The sequence below is a fragment of the Poecilia reticulata genome, chromosome 21 (assembly GCF_904066995.2).
Source record: "Poecilia reticulata chromosome 21, P_reticulata-male-v2, whole genome shotgun sequence".
Classification (NCBI taxonomy): domain Eukaryota; kingdom Metazoa; phylum Chordata; class Actinopteri; order Cyprinodontiformes; family Poeciliidae; genus Poecilia; species Poecilia reticulata.
In genome coordinates this window covers 7,834,198-7,857,439 of record NC_088850.1, presented here as the reverse complement: position 1 = coordinate 7,857,439, position 23,242 = coordinate 7,834,198, and the positions used below count along the sequence as shown (strand labels likewise).

The 23,242-nt window shown below is 40.8% G+C and overlaps 1 protein-coding gene across 1 annotated transcript in view; it reads right to left on the bottom strand.

The window, feature by feature from the left end:
* The window catches only part of fut8b (fucosyltransferase 8b (alpha (1,6) fucosyltransferase)), a 107,849-nt gene extending 92,495 nt beyond the window's left edge, over positions 1-15,354 (bottom strand). The window contains exon 1 of the mRNA XM_008397469.3: positions 15,088-15,354. The gene's annotated coding sequence lies outside the window, so the exon portion shown is untranslated. The remainder of the gene's footprint in view (positions 1-15,087) is intronic.
* Positions 15,355-23,242: the final 7,888 nt, after the last annotated feature.

Sequence of the window (23,242 nt, the reverse complement as noted above, 5' to 3'; positions counted from 1 at the left end):
TGTTCATGTAAAAAAAAAAGGAAAGAAAGTTGGTCATATCTATTCAGCTCCCATTAGTGAGTACTTTAATATTTCTGTACTATTATTACTATGGCTGTCTTTTTATACTCATTTTGAGTATAAAAATGAGTATAATATACTCATTTTGAAAGGTGAACTCCCACCGTAATGTAAAGTCTCTTGCAGCCTCCAGCATTTCTTCTCATCTTTATCCAGCTTCCTGTCTACTCTTACCATCTTCCTTATCATCCTTAAGAATGTTCTTTCTATATTCTAATGGAGCCACCACCATATTTATAAGTGATCATTTGTCTTTACAGTGTTACATTTCAAAAGCATACCGTGACCAGGCTTCCTGTTCTGGCTTCATCTTTGCGAAACAATTGTCTGAAAATGCAAAACTAGCTAAACTCAACTAATTAGACAGCATTGTGTTAGGCAGCTCTTGAACTGAAGAAAATATATGTGTGGCGTTTGGGGATGTGTTTGTGTGGGGATGGGCCCAGTGAGGCAGAAACGGTGCCAGCAGCTTTTGAGGAGGGAGCATGTGTCCGGCTTCCACCGATGTTGTGCTAGGTCACAGATGTCACCTGGTCCCTGCCTCACTCCACTCCCCCTCCCCGCAGCTCCTCCGCTCCAACTGTTCGTGCGCAGCTCCACAAGAAAGCACGGACACACAAATAAAAACAAGAGGCTTTGATTGTTTAGATCTTCTACTATTGAAAAACCGACCACAAAACAAGAACATTCAAGAGAAATCACAAAGCAGTCACATGCAGAAAACCCAAAATACTACAGAAATGCTATCCAGAGCTGCAGGCAATGTCAGGTTGCTATGATTTTGCCAAACACTTACAGTTCATGCTACACTAAATTAAACATTGGCCTTAAACACATCTTATCAGCCTGGATAAAAAGCCTAGCAATGGATAATGTACTTAGATAATGTCAGCTGCAGGAAGATGCGTGAAACCACAATCACTGAATAAATGGAACAAAGATCAGTGTGTGTACGGGTTTGTGTCTGTGTGGTGAGAGCATAAAGGCTCTGCTAATCGCTCAAAGGGGCTCCCCAGCCATCGTGTGGTCATCATTTTGAGAGGGCCTGAAATTCCTTTTGCATGCTTCGCCACTTGTTTGCTCGAGAAGCCAGAGTTGGTTCGCCGCAAGAAACCACCATGCAGATTGTTGATGCATCATTTTCCTCCTCTCTCTCTCTATCTCTCTCGGTCTCCCTGAAATGTGCCCACCCACACATCGCTGACATTTCTTTTCTGTAGAGTCTTTAAATTACCACGCGTATTAGTGAAGCAATGGGAAGACTGCTTTTTATTCTTCTTCTTAATATTGTGTGCTTTCGAGGTCAGTGGCTTCCCCCGCTCCCCGCTGTTTGTCTTTACTTTCTCCTTCACTCCCCCGCCTCGGTGGCCAGCCCCCCCCTGCAGCTTGGAGGACACAAGTGGTTACACCCAGTGTCCCAGCGGAGCACCGCTTTGCTCTGACAAGATCAGCATAGGACGCCACAGCACACTCCTGCTCCGTTCCCTTCAGCTGCCACCAGCCACCCACTTGCTGCCAATTGTGACTCATTTCTAATGACACCAGCCAGGGCACTTATGTGTGCTAGTTCAGTACCATTAGGTAAAAGTCATATTGTCACAATTTCTGTTACTTATTTAGACTGCTTCCAGTTTTTTATGTTAAAATTTTCAACTTTAAAGAATCGGTTGCCTTTGTACAAACAACATGGCAGAAATAATTAGGAGTGCATTCACACCAGCCCTGCTATATTAAGACATTGGTTCGTTTGCCTGAAAAGGAACCAATGTCTTTCTGGTGTAAAGTGCCTTAAGTGGTCATTATGACACAAAAAGTGCTATTTAAGTTCAGTTGATTTACTTTAGAAAGAACGCTTTCAATGTGGCGCTATTTTAAAAGGAGGAATATTTGGCAGATCAAGTTGGGGAAGCGTAGCGCTGATTACTGCGGAGCTTTTTCTGGACTTTCAGTAGTAAGACCTCACACTGTAGGAATGGCATTCTGCTTTTTAACCCTGATTGTTTGAAACCTTTTCATACATTGACATTGGTAAATAGTCTAAATGCCAGACCAAAGCGTGATGGCCAGTGTCTACTACACCCTAAAAGGTAATCTTCTTTTCAAGTTTTGATTCCTCAAGGCATGTTTACTATTCATAATAATCAGACCCATCCAAGGGCACAATGGAAAGTTAGGCCAAGTTCTTGAGGAGAGGCCATGAGCACAACATGAGGGCCCGAGCTTCTAATCCCAGTTAAGACAAGCCCGGCAAGGAGGCCGACACAAAGGAGCTTGGTCCAGTGTTGGTGGAATTAAAGCAAAGCCTCCTCTCTGTTGTTATGTTAATCCACAAGACAATGATTATCTGTGGGGTAACGTTGCCACAGTGATAAACGTGGTTCAAGAGTGCCTCAATTAGGACAAACAGAGCGAGTGAGGCGGGTGATGCTGCTATGATTGAGAAAGGCGTTTTGTTATTTCACTTTGAGTAGATAGATCGGCTTTTAAAAAGGAGGGCTGAGTTTACACATAAAGCTTGACTACTCCCAAGATCTAGGTTCAATAATGCCTATAAAATTAGCTCTCTCAAGATCAGATCTATCGGTATCTAAGTGACTGCATAACATGGTATTAACGTGAAATGACACTGAGTAAGTATGCCATATGGGGTTGCATTGTGCCTCATTGATCTTGCAATGTGACGGCAAAGCAGTTCAGATAGCTTTCCGGCTTTATTGTCTTTTTTCAAAATGGAAAGTTTCAATGCAGCCATAAAAGTGAATCCATCAACAACAATCCTTTAGTATCTTCTCAAATCAGAGTTGAAAAAGACTTCTTGGAAGGTATTTAAAGCTCCGCATTAACTTGATATGCCGACTTTAATTCGTAGCGATGTTGCCAGATCAAAAAACAGCCACACAAAGACATGTTTCTGTTTTTCTCATGCAGCTATGTGTCACGAAGCTGTTCTACAGATGCACGTTTCCACATCTGGCGTCACACGGGTGTCTTCTCAGTCCTCGTCAAAACTGGCTCAGGGGCGACTGACGCAGACAGGATCCATCCCACTGGCTCGGCCTAACTCCATGCTGTTTCCTCGGCCCTCTGTCATGCTTTCCCTGCTGCTTGACTGAACAATGTTGCATCATGTTTTTTGGACTGCGGTCAGGCACTTGCTGTGGCTTTCCTTCCTCCCCTCCTCCAATCTGTCTTACAGCTCCAACAACATAATGGGTCTTGGACAGCTGTGTCATCACACTGAGGCCTATTAGGGGCCTTATATCTGACTGGCATGTTGTTATTGCTCTTCAAGACAAAAGCTAAAACTGAGGACAGGGTCTGCCAAACTGGCCTTTCAAAGTCCTTCATGCACCGATGGCACTGGCAATAAGACAATGTCAGATTGTGCAATGAAAGTATGAAAAGAGGAACAATAGGAGACGGCAAAATCTCTGAGGCCACATGGCAGAAGTGTCAGATGGATGTGGCCTTGTGCTGGTTCACTGAGGTTCTTGCCATAGGTGAATACCACTCTTATAAATGCTGAGAGGCATTTACAAGCCTGCAGAGGCAGCAAAATGCACTATCTTAAAGAGTGCTGACATGGGAAAGCAAGTTGGTGACAGGAAACTTAACCAAAAAAAAAAAACTTACAAGGTTTTTTCTTCACTTGTTTGTTCTTTCCAGGTATAACTTGCAATGTAAGTGGGAGTGTGGTGAAACATCGAGTTTACAACAACAGACAAACTAAGGATGTCCTAATACCATAAAGGTTTCATGTGAATATACACTAATGAATCAGCCAAAGACCAGAACAGGCTATATTTTCCTTAACTGGTTCTTATCATCAGAGCTAAAACAAAATATTAGATGATTTGATGGAGACACAGTGTGTTCCCGTCTTTTCACGGACAAGTATTTGTGAATTTTTCTGTTGAACTTAACTAACTTATTCATGGAATATTTGCCTATTTACAGTTTTTTTTTCCCATATCCAAAATATTCTGAAGCACATGAAGATTGGAAAGCTGAAATACCAAGGTGAAATACTACTTGATATGCTATTGGCTGGTGGTTGCAAAGCTTCCAACCCAGGAGGACCACTCATTTTCCTTGGTGCCAATTGGCTGTATCCCCAAAAGGAGAGATAAGGAAAACCTCAGAGACAGTTTCCGCTACGAGTATCAATGCACATTAAGGTATATCTGGGGTTTGAACTGTTAAAATAGGCAGTTCTAAACATTTTAATTATTTGTCAAGTACTTGCGGATTTCAGGGATTCGTGAGCGGTTGTGGTCCCCAACTCCCACAAACACCAGAGGTTCACTGAATTGATTACAGCTCACACACAATTTCCTGATGCAGTTCTTTATTAACCACTACTCAGTGTCCCTGCCTTTCCCTCCATGAGCTTCAGCATCTCAACAACTGAAAATATACATATGGTGTGGGCTTTAAGGGGGTTATAGTTCACCCAACTAGGAAAATGTATGAGTGACTTGTGGAGTGTGAATGGACGACACTTGAAAAATAATATTCTACTGCATGTAAAAAATGACTGTCTGTAATGGTCTTAAGCAACAATAAGTACTTTGGGGCACTTTATTCAGTTGAAAATAAAAAAGATAAAAGTTTTGGTGAATAAATAGGAATCATTTAGCAATTAAATTTTTACTGTTAATTCAAGAGTTGTTACATCTATCAAAATATATGAAAAAATATACATTGTTTTTATAAGATCTGGAAAATTGAAACAAGAATCGATATTGATCAGAAAAATCCTGTTCAGTTTTTTTTTTTTGTTTTTTTTTTACATCCAGCTTATTAATAAATCACAAACTGTTTTCTGTTTAATCTGTAGTCAGGGAACAATAATCTAGTCAACAATCTAATTTGTCCACATATTTCAGTTTTTTTTTTATGTTTGTCAAAATCTATAAGGATCCTAATGCTTATGTTTTCAAACATATAAGGAAAGGTTTCAGAAATCTAACTCGATTTTAACAAATCCCTGCTCAACGTAGAATTAATTAAATGCCACACAGAATTATCATTTTAAGAATGCAAAACAATCTGAAACATAAAACCCCGATATAAAAAGTAAACAGGGAAAACAATTGACCAAAAGGGAAAATAAGAACTAGATATTTTTTTCCGTTCTACAAAGTATCAAACTGTGCCAATGCTAATCTACACATGCTAGTAAAAAAAATGTGCTCCATAACTGACTGAAGTTTCAGAGACACCAGAGAGCATATAATCTTGTGTTATAATAAGTAAGAAGCTTTATGCAGAAGGAGATTATTTATTGTAGATAAACGATCAAAGTTGTTTCACTGGTATGAAGAGAAAACTTACAGACAGCATAACATCACAAACAATTCAGATTCTTATTCAGCTGCAGCTATGCAAAATATTAAAAACAGAGGGATTACATATGAAAAGTGGAATCAGACATCAACACAAAGTAACAGTACTAATCAGTACATCTCAATTTGCTTTCAACATGGCATCTGGTAATGGAAGCAGCCCACTTTTTCACTTCTGTAAATATTTATTTTTGGGGTGATGTGGAACAGAAAATTCAATTGTTTCCTGTGCATGAAAAACCGCTGTCAACCCGTCGCCTGCTTCGTCTCGAGAGTAATGCATGTTGCTTTTCATAAAACATGCGCATTGCTTAGACTGACTGCCCCTGCAACCAATAAATAACCTCCATCTGCACTGGCACAAGGAGAGGATTTTTTTTATTGACAATGCAGCATAAAATAAAAGAAGAAGCATCAATATTGCACTGGCTGCAACACAAGCATTATAAATTCATTTTATAATTCAATCAATAACTGAAGCATTGGAAATGAGACTTTCCTGGCCAACAGAGCTCCCTAATACCCAGGAATACCATTAAGCGATCATAAATTGAGCATCACGGTGAGGTCCAATAAGAGATATTACAACCGTACTCTAGGAGGGGGAACGCTCCTGGAAATGTTTCAAGATACATCTATTAGGTTAATATAACAATAAATCCTTTCTTTAAATGCACTGCAATTACAATAACTGTCAAAACATGCTGATGTGATGCTTTCTCCCTGCTTTGTAGCTCCAGTTGCTCCGCGCTTTAGTATTTTGCTGAGCCGACCGCATGAAAGCCTGAAGTAAAGCTTGCTCACTGTGGGAACCGCAGCTGCTCCTTGACATGTCGGTTGTCCTTGGGTTGCAGAATAATTGTAAAAATAGCATGCATCGGCCAAGGGTAATGAACTCAAACTGATAGAAAGCGATAAAACAAGTGAATATATTACCTGCGCTGAGTCACATGAAGAGTGACAAAACGGTCGTTCTTTTTTTTTTTCCTCTTACTGTCGAAATATTGTAAAAGTCTGCTCGTGTTTCTCCCGACTACCAGGAAATAAGCTGTGAAGTTGAGGAAAGTTTCTGAATTTTAAACCTAGCAGAGAATGATTTGTACATGATTTGAACATAAAATCCACTTTTCATAATTTATCTCCAATAAGAAGGCCATGCTGCTCACTATGCTACAAGGAAAAAATAAAAACGTTTCAAGGATAACAGAAATCATTTCTATTTGAATTTACAACAAAAGGCCTGAGATGTTAGGATCAAGGATTACATTCAGTCTCTTATGGCCATAATGAATCCATGTACCTTTAACAGGCGACTACTTAAAATTCCACTCCTCTTCCTTCTCTGCATTATCAGCTGAATCTTTTGCTGATGACCCCAATTAAATCCCCCTCACTCCATTGCGCAGCGATATAAAAAAATAAATAAAAAAAACAACTAAAGCATGCTGTGTCCTCAGATGCATCCACAATGTTTCGAAAAGCACAATATGTACCAAACAATGCATTTCAGCTTTGATTGGTATATGTACAATTTTGTTGTTCTGGTTTTTCATCATATTTGGCTTGAGTTAGTGATTTCCTATATTTCCCAGAGTGCTTTTTAACAAGCGCTATAAAAAGAAAAGTGAACAGAAGAGGTTGTTTCACGCAGCACTGGATCGTAGTTCGACCTGTGAAAGGAAAAGACGGTAAGCGTGGCGGATGTTCCTGGAATCCAGACAGAAAAGACTGCATTTGAGTTTTTGAAGGCGACAGCATAGTTTAATCACTTCTATGTACGTCTTTGTCAAAATCAGTTACTATGGTGATCAGCCTTTAAATATGGCACCTGCAAAAAACTCCAGGGCCGGCTGGTAGTACAGGCAACTGCATGGATGGATGGACGGAAAGACGTGATGGATGGACTTCTCAACAGGCGGACGGACGGACGGATTGACGGACGGACGGATATTTTTTATTTAAAAAAGCAACTTATTTTCAAAGCTCATTTATTCAGCATGTAAACAACAGGACAGGTAAATCACTCCACCGCCAATGTTTTTCCACCTTCTACTTTCTCTTATGATTCAAGACCTTGAATACGTTTAAACGGAAACATTTCCTTTCTTCAGATTGTGAACGTTTACTGTTCATCTTACACACAGCCCCCTTGAGTTATACAGAGTATTTGTTGCCATTTTTTTTTCCCCATTGTGAGTAAGTGTGCCATCAGTGCCTGACTGCCGATTTTGCTGTTTCTTCACAGTTTGACTGCTGTCTGATTACCGCCCCGCCGACTTTCAGAGCGCCACGCTGTGCCAGGTGACAGGACTCCTGCGGCTGAAATCCAATCAGGCCAATCCTCTCCGATCCCTCGCAAACCGTTTCAGCCGCCGCCCGCACGCCGCCGCATCATCAGCGACACACACCGCAAATGCCACATGCACTTTCAGTGAACTTATTGAGAGACATAGAGCAGCAAACCATCCACATTAATCACCTTTCCTCTCGTGAACTTGGCAAAGACATATGGGAAAGGGGTTAGGTGTTAAGTAACACTGGATCGCTTCCAGCTTTACAAAGTAGGTAACCTTGCTTCGTGACCTCTCAGTGCAGGTCACAGAGATTAATTGACCCCTTCAAGATCAATAGTTTAACAGTAATCACAACGCTGCCCTACTAATGCAAACAAGCCCTCCAGGAAGGAGGACCAGCAGGAGCGAAACTTCCAGCTCCCCGCATGTGAGCAAGATAATGCCCACCTTTCATCACATTCCAGCGCCCACTTTCCAGGGCCTGGGGATGAACCCTCGACGGACATGTGAAGAGGTCACACACAGGGCACTCGATACCGGTTAGCACTAAATCAGATATTCCTGGCTAAATGGAGAACATTCAGTGTGTGTGTGCGTGCGTGTGTGTGTAGCGATGCAGCGGCTGCTGGGAAATTCCGACTCGGCGTTGAAAGCAGAATAATCCCAAATTTTCCCCATGCAGAGGACGGCCTGTCACACAACCTTTTCTACCCGAGTGTGGGAACTGCACCAGTTCTGTCACATGAGCTCATAGTCGTGCTCTTTGCTGCCTTTCTGCATGTCGCTGTGGGCCTGAGCACTCCGAGTTCCAGTTGGGGCTATTGTCACTATGATCCTAATGTCCAGCGTCTGGTTCTTCAGCTATTCTGTTGTGTTCTAGAAATGATCTGAGTGTTTGTGCCTGGAGCGAGGCAGCCATCTCAATCTCCTCCTCTATGCGCTCTATCCAAACTCCAAAACCTTTGTCCCACGTGTCCTTTGATGCTATCAGAGTGGGTTGTGCGTTCAACACACTCCGGTTCAGAGGAAGAGCTCTTGAAGACCAAAGCGAACTCAGATCCAGCTTTAGGTAAGGCGCTGTGTGGCGCCACTTCCTAAAACCCAGAAAGCAGTGTCTTCTCGGGCAGCCGAGAATTTTTCACGGCGTCTCTGAATCCCTCCAGCCCTCCGTGCTCGCTCTGATCCTGTCCTCAGCTGTGGACTCACAGCGGCTAAAAGGCACTTTGATGGGCCCAGGGTACTGAGCACCAGGGGAATCTGCGAGGATGTGGGAGGTTTTGAGGGAAGATGGGGGGTGAGGGCGGTGGGGGCTGTTTGTGTCCCACTGTGAATCCCTGAGCAACTTCTGATGAGCTAAAAGTTCCCCCTGTGTGTCATACCCATTTGAATTCAGCTGCTAAGGAAGAGAAAGAGCTGGAAACCTTCGTTTGTTCTGATCTCGTTGGTCACACTCAGAACTACACACATAAAAAAAAAGTTTTCATGTAGCAAGTAGCATTTATGAAATGACAGATTAATACAATGATGAGAGTGATTGTTGTTGTTGTTTTCTTTTTACAAATAATCTGAATAGTATACCTTCCATGTTCAGTTTCCCTAAATCAACAGTTTTTCATTGCTATTGTAGTTAAAAATCTTTGGCTATGTAGAAATGTATTTACCTTTTTTTTTTGCAAAATAGTTCTAGCTCAGTCAAATTGAATCAGCGCATTTGGGAATGTAGGTTTTCAAGACTGTAATAATTCTCAACTTTAGTTCTGAAAATTGAGTTGGCAATTCTAAGTCATGAAAATGTGTAATTCTAAATTACTCAATTGTCGCTTTAGCTGTGTGTTTAGGGTCGTTGACGTGCCAGAAGGTCAACCTTTCTGCAGTTTAAAATACTTCCAGAGGCTCTTGAAGGGTTTCTACCAGGATTGGCCAGTATGTAGCTCAATCTATCTTCCTGTGAACTCTGAGAAGTGTCGCTGTCCCTGCTAAAGAAAGGCATCCACACAGCATGACGTAGCCACCACAGTGTTTCACAGCGGGGATCTTTCTATTTCCGGATGACGGATTGAAGTGTGCTTTGGAGAAGTCCAGAGCTTGGGATATTATTTAATAGCTTAACCACAGTCTTTTTTCTTTTACTGGGCTTTTTATTCCCTAATGTGGCCCAACAAAACTCTAAAACCCTAACAGAACAGCTGTATTTTTAGTGGGACTCCATTATACACACAGATGCCAATTAGTTGCACCGGATTTTATAGTGTGAGCGAAGAGAGTCGAATACTCGCCACTGTCCTGCAACATTTGGATGCATATCTGCTCCGACACACCTAACTCAAAAGGCTAAATCACCTCCTTGGCATGACAGAAAGTTTTCAAAGACCTGGCCATTACAATTTCCGTAATTCAGGTAGCAAGTAGAATCCAAAGATAGAAGGACAGTAGCTCACCAGGACTTGAGTTGCTAATCCTTGGTCAATCCCATTAAATCCCTATGAAGTTAACGGTTGTAGCATGACACAGTGTGAAAAAACTGAAGGGGTATGAATACTTGCAAGTATTAATTCAGGAGGAGAGAGAAATTTATCCAAAACCGCAGGAGGTCAAGGAACTGCAGAGTTATGTGCTTCTTACCTATACCAAGAAAAAAAAAAACGGGGGAATGGAAGTACAGGATCTCCATTTCTGGAGCCAAGAAGACTCACTTCCCAGGCATGGCTGCTGCAGCAATAACTGCCCGAGATATAGCAAAACCAAACACACGCAAGTCTGCTTACAGTGAGGACACAAAAACACATATTTTCTAATGTTACTTTGTGTTTTTTTTTTTCTCTCCTGCTGAGCAACCTCCCTGCAGGGCCAAACAGAGCCAGGGCAGCAGACCGTCTGAGGTAGTGTTCAGGTCAAGCCCTTGCACTGGTAACAACTGAAACAAAGGCAGGTCACATTCTAAGCTAAACTATGACCCAAATCTAACATTGTAACATCTTTGATACCCAAACAAAAGATAGCTTTATGTGATATAAATCCACTGTCTAGAAAAAAATCAAATCCAACCTAATGCCACAAAGCTGTTGAGTAGAGCTACTATTGTTCTTTTCAAACTGAACTATTCCCAACTCCTCAGTGAGACAGGAAGATAAACAGCAAGAGGCTTCTGGGGCCTTACTCTTTCACCTGCTGGAGAATGCTATCAGCCCGGATCAGTCCAGCTTGTTCAAGCTGAGCTTCAGCAGCCTCTCGGGCCGGTCCTCGCCGCCATTCTCCATGGAAACCTGCCTCACACTCACCCTGTGATTGGCTCACACAATCACCAGACAGACACTCTGTCTTACAATACAGATAATAATGGCCCTCCGCAAAGGATGACAGCGGGAGAAGACTGATGGAGGAACAGCTTTCTCCTACAGACTTTGCCCTTTAGCCATGTTCTGAAAATGTATAAAAGAAATTCAGTGCCTGCATACGTACCATATAGATGATGTTCTCTTAAAAGTCTTCACCACGGAACAGGGAGGAAAAGAAGTACCGATCATGTCAACATTTTTTGTGTTATATATTTTCAACAGGTTCACTGACATGAAATTCACACTAAGAGTGGTTAAAAGCCCAAGTAATTGATACATACACAGAAACCTCTAATGACACTCACAGTAGAGTGCACAGATCTGACCGATCTTTAAAAAGCTTAACCTGTCAATTCCAATGTTGGCCAATACAGATTTTTTTATTTGGTCTAAAAAATTTGCTATTTACAAAGCGGCTAAGTTGGGAACCGTGGGGTGACTTTTTATAACCGTGCACACTCACTAAGTGATGGGCACTTTGAAGCTTGTTTAAAGTTTCCTGCAGAACATTTGAACAAACCAATATGACACTGCGAGAGCATCTTATGAGATAGGAGCAAAACTGAACTCTTTAAATGAAATTGCACACACCATGTTTGTAAGAGAAACATGAAAACCAGCATATCAACTGTGAAGTTAGGAACTGGGAATATTTTGGTGTGGGGTTGCTTTCTAGCATATGGTACTAAAGTGGTTTGATGTAGTGAAAAGAGAAATGTAGTTGGGACCTTCTTGACCAGCTTAACAATATAAGCTGTCAATACCAACAAAGGCTTTCCTCCTTAGAACTGAAAACATTTCACGCAGCATTTTCAGTATTTATTTTCTGTGCCATTCCACCTTATTACACAAAACCTAATTTATTGACTGTTTTGTTTTCGATTCTTTGTGTGTTTATGTAACTCGGATAGTGAATTGTGTGTCAAAAGCCCCATTAAAAATACATTTATTGTGGAAAATACTGACATGCTCAATTCTTATTATTGCCATTGTACACATTATTAGATTAGCAATTGGTTTCAAAAGATGGCAGAGGAAGAATAAAGCCAACATGAAAGGCAAATATTGCACAAAATATCAACCAGTTGCAAACAAATGTTGTTTTCTTCGCAGAACACCCTATCTATAATCCCATAGATATTTATTCCCCACATTTAACAAAGGCATCTTTTCAATAGCTTGTGCTTTGTTCAGATATAGTATAGCCTAAAACTGAGGCTTGTTGCACTGAGATGAACAATTCCAACAAAACAATGCTACGCTATAAACATGCTTCCTTTGGTAACACTGTCAACACAATTTGCTACGAGGATTTTAAAGTGTTGCACAGTTTTTACTTCCCTGTTGTTTATGCTCAAAGTATGAGGAACTCCACCTCAAAATATTTCTTGAAAATAAATCCTGCTTCATTCAGGCTCCCCAAAACCCCATCCTCATCATCAACCTACTGATGTTTTTTCAGGAGGGGAGGGGGGTGATCCAGGATATATCTGGAACAACAAAAGCAGGGAAGAGGATGTATACACAGCACATTGAAGCAATATCAAGCATTATACACACACTGTACACTGAGCCAAAACACTGTGATGCTTGAAATTAGAATGGCTTTTCATGCAAACATGGGCGCTAGCTGTGCAGGTGGCGGGGCTGCTGCTGCAGACAGAACTGAAATGAAAAACAAATCCGGGTGCTATTTTAAATAGTGAGTTGCTTCACGAAAAAAAAAAAAAAAAAAAAAAAAGCCAAACAAACACAGAAAGGCTCCTCACCATGTGACTTATGCCAACATTTTATATACAGGTTAAATTATCACAGGAGTCACCGCCAATTTTTGCTCAGTGCAGCGCGCCTAACGGCTTTGGCAGAGCAACACTAATGTGTTTAATTAAGTCATTAGTCAAAAAATGAAGACAGACAGTGGTGTGAGGTTTTCGGTGTGGGGCCATAAAGGGCAGAAAGAGGCAGAATGAAATACAGGAAATGGACCCTGCTTCTCATGTCACTCGGTGTAAACATGGCAGGAAAGGTGCCAGCGTGCTGAAGTCATATGTTTGAAAAGTCAAAAGCTGGTTTCTGCTAAAAAAAAAAAACGCTTCAAAGCCTTTCTTGAAAATATTAAGGAATCATTCTGACTGCCTTTGCCATTATTTGATTTAATCATCAAGAATTGCACAGCCTTGAATTAACTACTCCAATGTAATTATTTGCACTTGGCAGATATGAATACCTAAGTTCAGTGCAAAAAATAAAAAGTAAAATAAAAAATGGCACGACAGCCCTGATCAAAGCAAATTGTAGCCGAACAGTGAGTCACTTTTGCTTTACGTAAAATAATTGGCCACTGACAGTTGAGAGCAGTTTAAATTTAGGCAGACATCTATCTGAGGTAGGCCAGAGTACGAGACTCGCGTCCCCCCCACCCCCCTCCACCGCCATCACCGCCTCCAACTATGGCACAGAGTGCTGTCGCCGCAATATATACGGCTGTTTACTTATTCATGAATGGATTAGGGCAACTAACTCAATCAATCTGCTCTGCCAGTAACCAAGGCAGGCTTTATAAGATAACATTAATGATGAATTAGTTGTCCATAGGTGTTGAGTTTCCTTCCGTCTTATCAGCAGCTGCAATTCAAGTAGGAGTGTTGGTGCAAATGGAATTATTACGGCACTTATTGTCAAAACAGTTTGCTGTCATGCAAGGAAGATGAAAAGAGTCTTATAAAATAAACAGCAGAGATAAATAATGCTGGGATTTTTCTACGTCTTGTTGGTAGGACAACTATTGGTGGTGCACTGCACAAGTATGGGCTGTCAAAATGAAGTCACAAGCCAGAAATGACAGCAAAATATGTGCTGTCTTTTTTATTTTTATGATATCATCTCAAAACCAGAAAAATGAAGTCAAAATAGGTTTAGATTACGTAATGTGTTAAAATGGCATAGTCAAAGTCCATTTCTTGACGTAATTGAGAATCCGTGGCAAGATTTGACAATTAGCTCACAGATTCTCTACATCCAATCTGACTGAAACAACAACAACAACAAAGCTGCAAGGCTGGGGAAGACCCTATAACTTGCTTGATCCATTACATAAAAAACCCAATAAAACGCAGTGCAGTTTGTGGTGATAACAATAAATCATGCAAAAGCGAACAGGTCACGAATATTTACATGCGCTGCACTGTATGCGTGCAGTTTCCAAAGAGCTGCACATTTGCACCAAGTCATTTCTCACCATCCACGTTTAGCACAGCATTGTTTCTGCATGACGTCTTCCGGCCTCTGTAATCACACAGCCTGGTAAAGTTGTGTGAAACAGAAGTCCCCCTATCACTATCCCGGTGTAAACGCCAGACCGCTTCGTTTAATCACCTGATCAGAGGCCTCATTAAACCACACCTCAAGATACTGAAAGCAAAACTCCTGCCTTGGCTGTGGTGATTATTACCCTGCACATCTTCTCATCCTGGCCGCAGCAGCCAAGCGATGATGCTGACCAAACTGGCAGCTGCATTCACAAGAGGATGCACAACTAATTGTGTCAGGCGGAGCTTCTTTCCAGGTTGTGAGTCACATGTGTTTCACTCTTTCTCTCTCTCTTTTTTTTTTTTTTTTTTTTTTTTTTACGGTATTATCTCACGCAGACGCCACACCGTCACAAACATTCTTCTATTTTTGAGCTAAGTGGCTTCTAGCTCCAACTGTACCTGAAAGAAAAGCTGTCATCCCGCCACACTGAAGGTACGGTCTCACAACTGAAACCAAGGCAACAACACGGGTCCTACTTGCTGTGCTCACTAATAAACAAAGCGTGGCAACGGAGCACCGGGGCCAACATCAAACAGAAGACGCACAAAAACACATCCGCACAAAAAGCAGCGGCGCTCAGATAACGGTAACAGGGATTGCTCTCCGCCGTGACCGCTATCTGGCTACCCTGATCTCATCAGCCGCGACGCAGTCAACAGGCCGGGAAACGTAAGCTGAAAGCGCTGCCTCCTTCTACAGCCGTTGCGCTCAAAATGAGAGCGACAGTTCGCTTCCTACCTTCATCTGACGCGCCAGCTTCCAGAGGCATCCGACCGGAGGGACGGCGAGGAGGCTGCCGGAGGCTGGGTCTGACGCGGGTCTTGTTGCTCCAGAAAACTGAGCAGAAAGGCTGCAGCGGAAACAGGAACTGGAGGAGCTCGGGTCTCTGAATACGGCAGTCCGGACTGCTCGGTGGGGACCTACTGAATGGCCGGTGTCAACACAGAGCGGGGAGGAGGGAAAACACAACATCCGGTGAAGAGTTTCAAAAATAAAAGTCTTTGTAATTTCATCTTTGAGTGGCATTTACTTGTCAAAGTCAGTTTATTTACGTCGCGCCAACTTAAAGACGTATAATCTTTACAAAGAGCGTCAATTTATCTCCAGAAATAGGGAACACAATTCTGTCCAAATTTCAATATCATTTGAGAATATCGTATTCTGAAATTCAGATCCAGTCAGATAAAGTGCGGTTCAAATCCAGATTACACTACAGGACAATTAGAATTAGACCCAGACTGAGGCAAAGAAACAAGCCAGCAGAAGTGAGCGAACTTCTCACACTAACACAAGATCCAATTCTCAAGCTTCACATTTGTAATCAGATGACTTTTTGAGGTGAACCAGATGCTTAATCATGTACAGATAGAAACTTTGAAATTAAGGAAGTATAGCCTGGGGAAGAGCTGTTGCCTTGCAACAAGACGGTTCTGGGTTCGATTCCCGGCCCCGGTCTTTCTGCATGTTCTCCCTGTGCATGCGTGGGTTTTCTCCAGGTACTCCGGCTTCCTCCCACAGTCCAAAAACATGACTGTCAGGTTAATTGGTCTATCTAAATTCTCCCTAGGTGAGTGTGTGTTCTATTCAATTATTAGTTCTATTCAAATGATGTTTATTAGTCATTTCATAATGTGTTTAAGTGCACATCTTAAAGGATGTTGTAGCTTTCATTTTTCAAAAATGATTGATGGGTTTGTACTTTGAAAACTTAGAAAATGTGGTGTTTAGGAAAACATACATTTAATAAAAAAAGAGCAATTCTCTCTTTTTTGACCCCCAAAAATCTCAGTTCGTCTGGCTTCTGCCCCAACAACCCCTGCTAATTCCTGTCTCTGCCCTCTCTGATTTTACTGATGCAGGTTTGCAGGGAAAGACAAACATAAATAAAAATGAAGCACACATTTCCCCCATCGGTTCCTCAGGCTCCAGACGCAAAACTCACCCTCATCCTTGTTTTCAAAGTGCCTCCACCTCCCACCAGAGGCTTGGGTGATTTATTTTGAAGGTGTAGCAAATTAATTTCCTGCATGCGTGCGGGCTGATGCAGGTTGGCTTGATTTGGGCTGCTGCGGATCCTGGTGTGAGTGGGCTGGAATTGGAAGCTGCAGTGCGCCCACCAGCGTCAGGTTGTTGTACTGCATTCACTCGGGCTCACATAGTGAAGGAGACGGCGCCAGCTGGAGTCGCTCCCTTCTCCTCTGGAGCCACGCAGTGTAATGCAAAGTGATCATTCCTCATTTATATCGATATTGCCTATTACTTCCCAAGAGGTGTGCTCGGTCTCAGCCTCATCTTTTTAGATTACAGTTTTGCAGATTAGGAATCCAAGACAAACTTGATATTCACTTTTATATCACGTATTGGAAAATCCAAGTTTGGAACATGAGAGGGATTTACACTAAACAAAGAAATTTTATATCATATAGAGAATTTAATAGTATGACTAAATTTAATTTTAAAAAATAAAATAAAATGAAACATATTTGGAATACTGGTGAATTCAGATTAATTTACATATACATATATGAATGTTTTAAATGGCTAATTTGAGGGTTGGTGGTGAGTTTACAATGATTTTCCAAACTGAACAATTGACTTGATTTAATTTAAGGTTTGAAAATACTGAATTTTCCTAAAATCAAATGTAAAATCTGAAACTGCTTCGAAGAAACTAACGCACAAACATTTACTTCACAATTCTGAGGAACAACCTGTTAGATTGAGTTCATCTCCTGACTCCTGAGCTCTGGTTTAGACGCTGTTTAAGAAATAATTGGCATTCCTTGTTGGCAACTCTATTAAATTTCCACATAGCTTCACGGAGCAACTCTAAAGAGATGCAAAACAATTACGCAGAGCCACAAAATGGCACAAAGTGAAGCACACAACCACAAGAAAAATTTAAATAGCAGAAAATGTGCAAAGCAATTAAAATGAGATAGTGAACAAACTCAAATGGACTGCAAACTCTTACACACAAAATAAATATGCAAATCAAGACAGAACTGACTAAAGGGAGATGCTAAATGAATACAAATAGATACAAACCCCAGTGCAAATGCAGAGGGAAAGTGCTCTTAAACACAAAAGGACAGCAGGGAGATGGCGCATGATGCAAAACTGCAGCAAATACATGTAAAACGGCTGCAAACATCAAAACAAATGAAAAACCGAAACAGAGACAAACTGAAAAGGAACTGAAATGTTGACAAAGTGAGCAAGTGAACATGCAAAAATGACAGCTCAAAGGTAAATGAATCAAGAACAGATGGAAATCTTCAAAAAAAAAAAAAAATTGAGCTGGTTAACAATGGATGAAGCAAACACTTCATAAAACAATTAAAACGGAGTGGAAACATATGCAAATGTTAAAATAAAGATAATTTCAGGTAAAAGACAGTAAATCAGAAACTTGTACAGCTAACAAACTGTTGATAAACCTCCTGAAGGAAAGATTCAAGAATCAAGTATGATAAAAAAAGGAAAAATACAGATTCTTTTCTTGGACAAGGTCCATGTTTAAAGTCAAACTTGAAGGATGAGCTCGTCTACTGGAAATCTGCTTATCTGTACTTTTCCTTGATTCAGTTTCCACCTCTGCACTCTCAGCTTTTGCGGGGGAAAAAAAAAAAAAAAGTTTAGCCTTTTTCTACTTGATGCTGATGCAAAATCTACCACTTTACATTTATTAAAAGCATACCTGGGCGGACGGGGTTCTGGATCAGTCATCAGTTACACGGCTGCTGCCGCAAAGGTTACACTTCATCAAATCCTGCTCTATGCACAGACCTGCTTATTCAGTGATTCGTTCTAATCATTCAGATTAAATGATATTCATTTTTTATTGCGGTGGGTCAGCTTTGTACAGCAGAGGTTCATTAACTTGAAACATACTCAAACAGAGACATTCTCTCTCTCTCTCTCTCTCTCTCTCTCTCTCTCTCTCTCACACACACACACACACACACACACACACGCACACCTACACGCACACTCGCACTCACACCTTTCATGTTGCTAAATGATGCCTTCCTGAAGCAAAGAGGAATGTGAGCACAGTCGCTAATGTTTTGTAGGCATAACTATTTCCTTTTTAAACTCATGAATTTACCCCAGTTGGGGTCAAGTTGGTTTGCGAAGGAAAGACAAACCGCATGCTTACGTCTTCTTTTAGCTCTGGATGCTGTGAGACAGTAAACAAGCTTTCAGGTTGCAATTTGTTGCCTCTAAATGCGTAATTTACCACAACACTCCATGAACCACTGCATGCTGTTTTCCTACCCCCATTTTCTGTCTCCCATGAGAATTAAGCCACTAAATCAAATTCATAATACCCACAGGCTTTTTATTTGTTGCCTCTTTTTCATGAATTTTTGAAAAATATGCAGTGCGCCTCTGAGAGGTCTCTCCCTCTCTCTCTCTCTTTCTCTCTTTCTCTCCTGTGGCAAGGAGCTGAATCACAACAACAACCCTCGCCTACATTTGTTATACACATATTTTCCGTCTTACTTAGCTGCTCCAACGACTACTGCTGGCAAAACGCCGCCATCATGTGGTATAACAGGAACTGCACATTTCTACACAAGACATCTAGGCCTGATTCATGGTGATGCACAAAATCTCTTTGTTGTCATTTCATTAAATAACAACAATAAATAACCACAATAGAAATACAGATGACTTTCCAACACTTGAAAGCTTATTACATAAGCAAAAGTTATTTCAAAGAAATATATACTTGTACTAAACATGAGCTTTGGTCCAAATAAGAATAGAATAGAATAGAATAGAATAGAATAGAATAGAATAGAATAGAATAGAATAGAATAGAATAGAATAGAATAGAATAGAATAGAACAGAACAGAACAAAGACTTTAATGCGCATATTTACAGCATAAGTTAAAAAAAATATAGTGTGCACGTGTATTTGTGGATAAAAAGAAACAGACTCTTTCTGCACCATTCCTGGACCCTCTTCAGTTGTACGTCCAGAGGATAATGGTACTGCATGCTAAGACTGCATGGAGCTACTTACATGACAGAGTGTTTGATTGGGGGAAAGAAAAGTGTCACTGCTTGAGACAAGTATAAGACACACTAGTGTCATTGCCCTAGTATGATGCAATGCCAGGTGTTTGGGTTTCACACCCACATGACTCTCCAGTGAGAGCCCAACTAGTGTTGGAAATGCTCCCCTGAATACGCTGGAGCATAAAATAGCGTACCTGACTGCACTGAGTCAAGCTGGCGAGCTCCTTGTAAACAAGACATTATGAAGCCATTTGGGTTTTAATTGAATTGTACCAAGTATTTTTGTCTGCAGCTTAGTACAACCGCTGAAGTCACAGAAACACAAATGACACACAGCAATGGTGGGGGCAGGGTAGGGGAATGAACCAGAGATTGCTCTAAGTGGTCTGAACACCTCAGGTGTGAAAATGGCCTAAATCTCACCTGACTCGTTCCAACTTTATTTCCATTACATCCACCTGCTTTTTGTGTTCAAAAGAGAACATCCCACAAAATGGCTGTGTAAACAAACCTAGCAGTCTGAAACATAAAAAATGAACAACGATAATAATAAAAAAACCTCAAACACACCATCCAAACAAACCGCCTACAGATGAAGCCAGTTGACATAACCCTCAATGTCGATTACACTGAAGTATAGAGGCAGGTCGAACCTCTTGACCTTTTCGTTTAGATTTTTTCCCCCCATTCTGTTCAAAACAAGATGCAGAATTGAAAAGAAAACAACAACAACAACAACAACAAAAGAACCCAGAGTTTTGTGATGCAAAATGACAGGTTCAAACATTCATCCTTTCTCGAAACCAGCTCGTCTTTGCAAGGAGGTGAGGAGAGGAGACAAGCGGCTTCCGACTGTCAGCGGCGATCATTGGGTGAGAGGCAAGGTGCACCCAGGACAAGTCTCCAGTTCATCACAGAGCAACACAGGATAAAGAAGCACGCCCTCACCTCTAAGGACAATTTAGAGACAGCAATTAACTTAAAGGGGCAGTATTACGTTGAGTTTACTTTTTCGAGCTTTATATTGTGTTATAAAGTTATTCCTTCATCAACATCATTTAGAGCGTTGCCTCGATTCTTTTAAGAAATCCTTTAATCTCCAATGGCAACTGTTCAGCGGCGCAAAACGCTTGGTGGGACCCAGCGCCGCCTTTGAGCAGCAGCTCCCTCTTGGTGCTGCGATTTTCAAGCTTCTGAGGTTCAGCCTCAAATAGCAGCCCATACCTGCTACTCCCTCACTCAGCTCCTTCAGACTAACCAGCAGCAATTAGCAAACACCTGGTGGAACTGTGCGTTAGCAGAAGTCATATCAGCTACTAACTATAGGCCAGAGTGTTGCAAGACAACAGGGTAGCACTGTTGCCTTGCAGTGCAGCCCAACTACGTGAAATAGAAATGTATGCATTTCCTGGAAGATCTTGACAGAACTGTGAACCATTCATCCACATTATTTGTCAAACAAAAGTAATAATTAAAGGTTACAATCACAGCTGCAAGTCTTTTAGGAGTTTTTAGTAGCAAAAAATAACAGAAATAAACAACTCATGATCAATTAAACATAATGTGGTGTGTGAGCATTGGTTTTCAAGTTTGCCACATATTCTTAATTGAATTTAGGTGTGGACTTTGACTGAGAAACTGAAAAAGATGAACAAGTTTTAATCTAAACCATTGCACTGAAGTTCTGGCTTTATTCTGAGAGTTTTTTTTTTGGCATCTCCCCCAGTGTTGATTCTTTTGTCCCCTAACAGGTTTTCTTCCAAGATTGCCCTGTATTTAGCCCTGTCCATTTTCCATTAACCAGGTTCCCTCTGGCTTTTGGAGAACAGCGTCCCAATCATCATGTTTCACAGAGGAGATGGTGTGGTCAGTGGACTTTACGGTTTTATTTTCCAATTCTGTTTTCATCTCACCACAACTTTAACCCTGGCCATTCTGGTGTGTTTATCGACCTTCATGATGCTGTTTGCTCACTAATATTCTCTCACAAACCTCAGAGACTTTCATAGACGAGCTAAATTCAAACTGTAATGAAATGAAATGGCAGTAAATGACACGCTTGACCTTTTAATTTCCTGTAAATCCAGATTAGTTGGTCTTGGAGTCTAAAATCAGGTCTTTGCCGTTTTAAAATAATCTCAAAAGCACATAACTTGGTTTTGAGTTTAATTTTTTTATATTTTTTTAAATTTTGCTCAGATTGGTTGATTTTCTTCATAGGAAATGCAGGATGTGGTGCACTGCCAGATCTTCCTGAGTGAAACACACAGTCAAATGAACGTGAAAAGCATTTTCTATCCGAGTAACCATGAAACTTAAGCAGTTCAAAAAGCTGTAGTGATTTAAGTCAACATCATTGTATAGATTTTTTACACTGCCACATTTTTCTGTTAGGTACTCCGAAGGAATATTTTCTGTCTTATGCTTCTCACAAAAAAGATAATTAGTGGTGCACTACATTCTAACTTTGTCCCCGGTGCAAATAATCAACAACTTATGTCAACCATCCGCTGCAAACTGGTCAGTTAACTAGTGATGAAAGCAGTGTTTCTTTTTTTGCTCAGCTCCCACCTGGTTTTTCTTTTACTGTCGCTCGTTACCTTCTTTTTACCCAAATTGTCAATCAATTACAGTTTATTAGCTGGTAATCAATTTTTACACGCAGACAGATAACTCGCTGTGACGACTCCTTAAGGGAAAAAGCTGGAAGGAAAAGAAGAAGAAGAAGTTGGGAATCAATTTTTATTTGTTGTTCTCATACAAGTCTTACTTCTATGCTTTTTTTCCATAACAAAAAAAATACATTTTGCTATTGTTCAAAGAGATCCTATTATGAAAAATTCCCTTTTTGCAAGTTTTTGTACATCCATTTGGGCCTGTACTGATTCCATAAAAATTGTCCAAGCGCTAAACAAAACCAGCCAGAAATTTTCTTGCAATAACTTAATGTTTTTAGGTTCTGGAAAAAGAACAGTTTCAAAAACCTCACAATAAGTTTTATTCACGTCACAATCAGCAGACACTGTCTCTCACCTACCAACCCAGATGACTCCAGCCTCTCATCTAGCACAGTTCCGTCCACTTTATTGTTAGATGATGAGCATGTTTGGTCAGTTAATTGTATTAATTTATACAATGGCTGCTGGAAAAGACAAGCGTTGTTGACTATATCATCCAGAAACCTCTTGGTGCGTTTTGATAGTTGTGTAGGAGGCTACACTTCTTCTGCTTCAAGGTCTGACTCACAGTCAAAGTTGCATGGTTGTGCAGTTGTGCATGTTTTTGCAGCCATTTTAACATGTATAAAGTGCAAGTGCAAACACTTAGTTGGGGGCCAACAGCTTATTTGCATAAAATAAACTGATTCTTAAAACAGCTCATTCTGAAATAACATCAAAATAGGCAGAACTGAGCAAAAAACAAAAAAATCTGACCGGAGAATTATGTCATGAAAAAAAATTAATAAACATGTTTGCATAACATGTAGACCAATTCTAGGTTATCTAAAAGGAAACACAATAAGTTTAACAGTTTAGTAAAAATATTTATAAACCTTCTTGAATTTAAATCCAATTGACCATTTTTTGTTCTCTCTGTGCACCTCACCTATATCACTATACTAGAACTGAGTGTCTGCCCCTCTCTTCCTTCTTTCACATCTGATCTCAGTCTTTGCATGTGATTGGCTGCTTTGTGCGCCTATCAAATTCAAGCTGTATGACTTGATTCATAGCCAGGAATATCAGCCACATGTGGAGTTCAGCCCTCCCCATATGGAGAGTGTGTTCTCAGGGCTGACTCATTCGCCAAATGACACGTTAATGACACGATGCAGATGTAAAACTGTTTCACACATTCAGA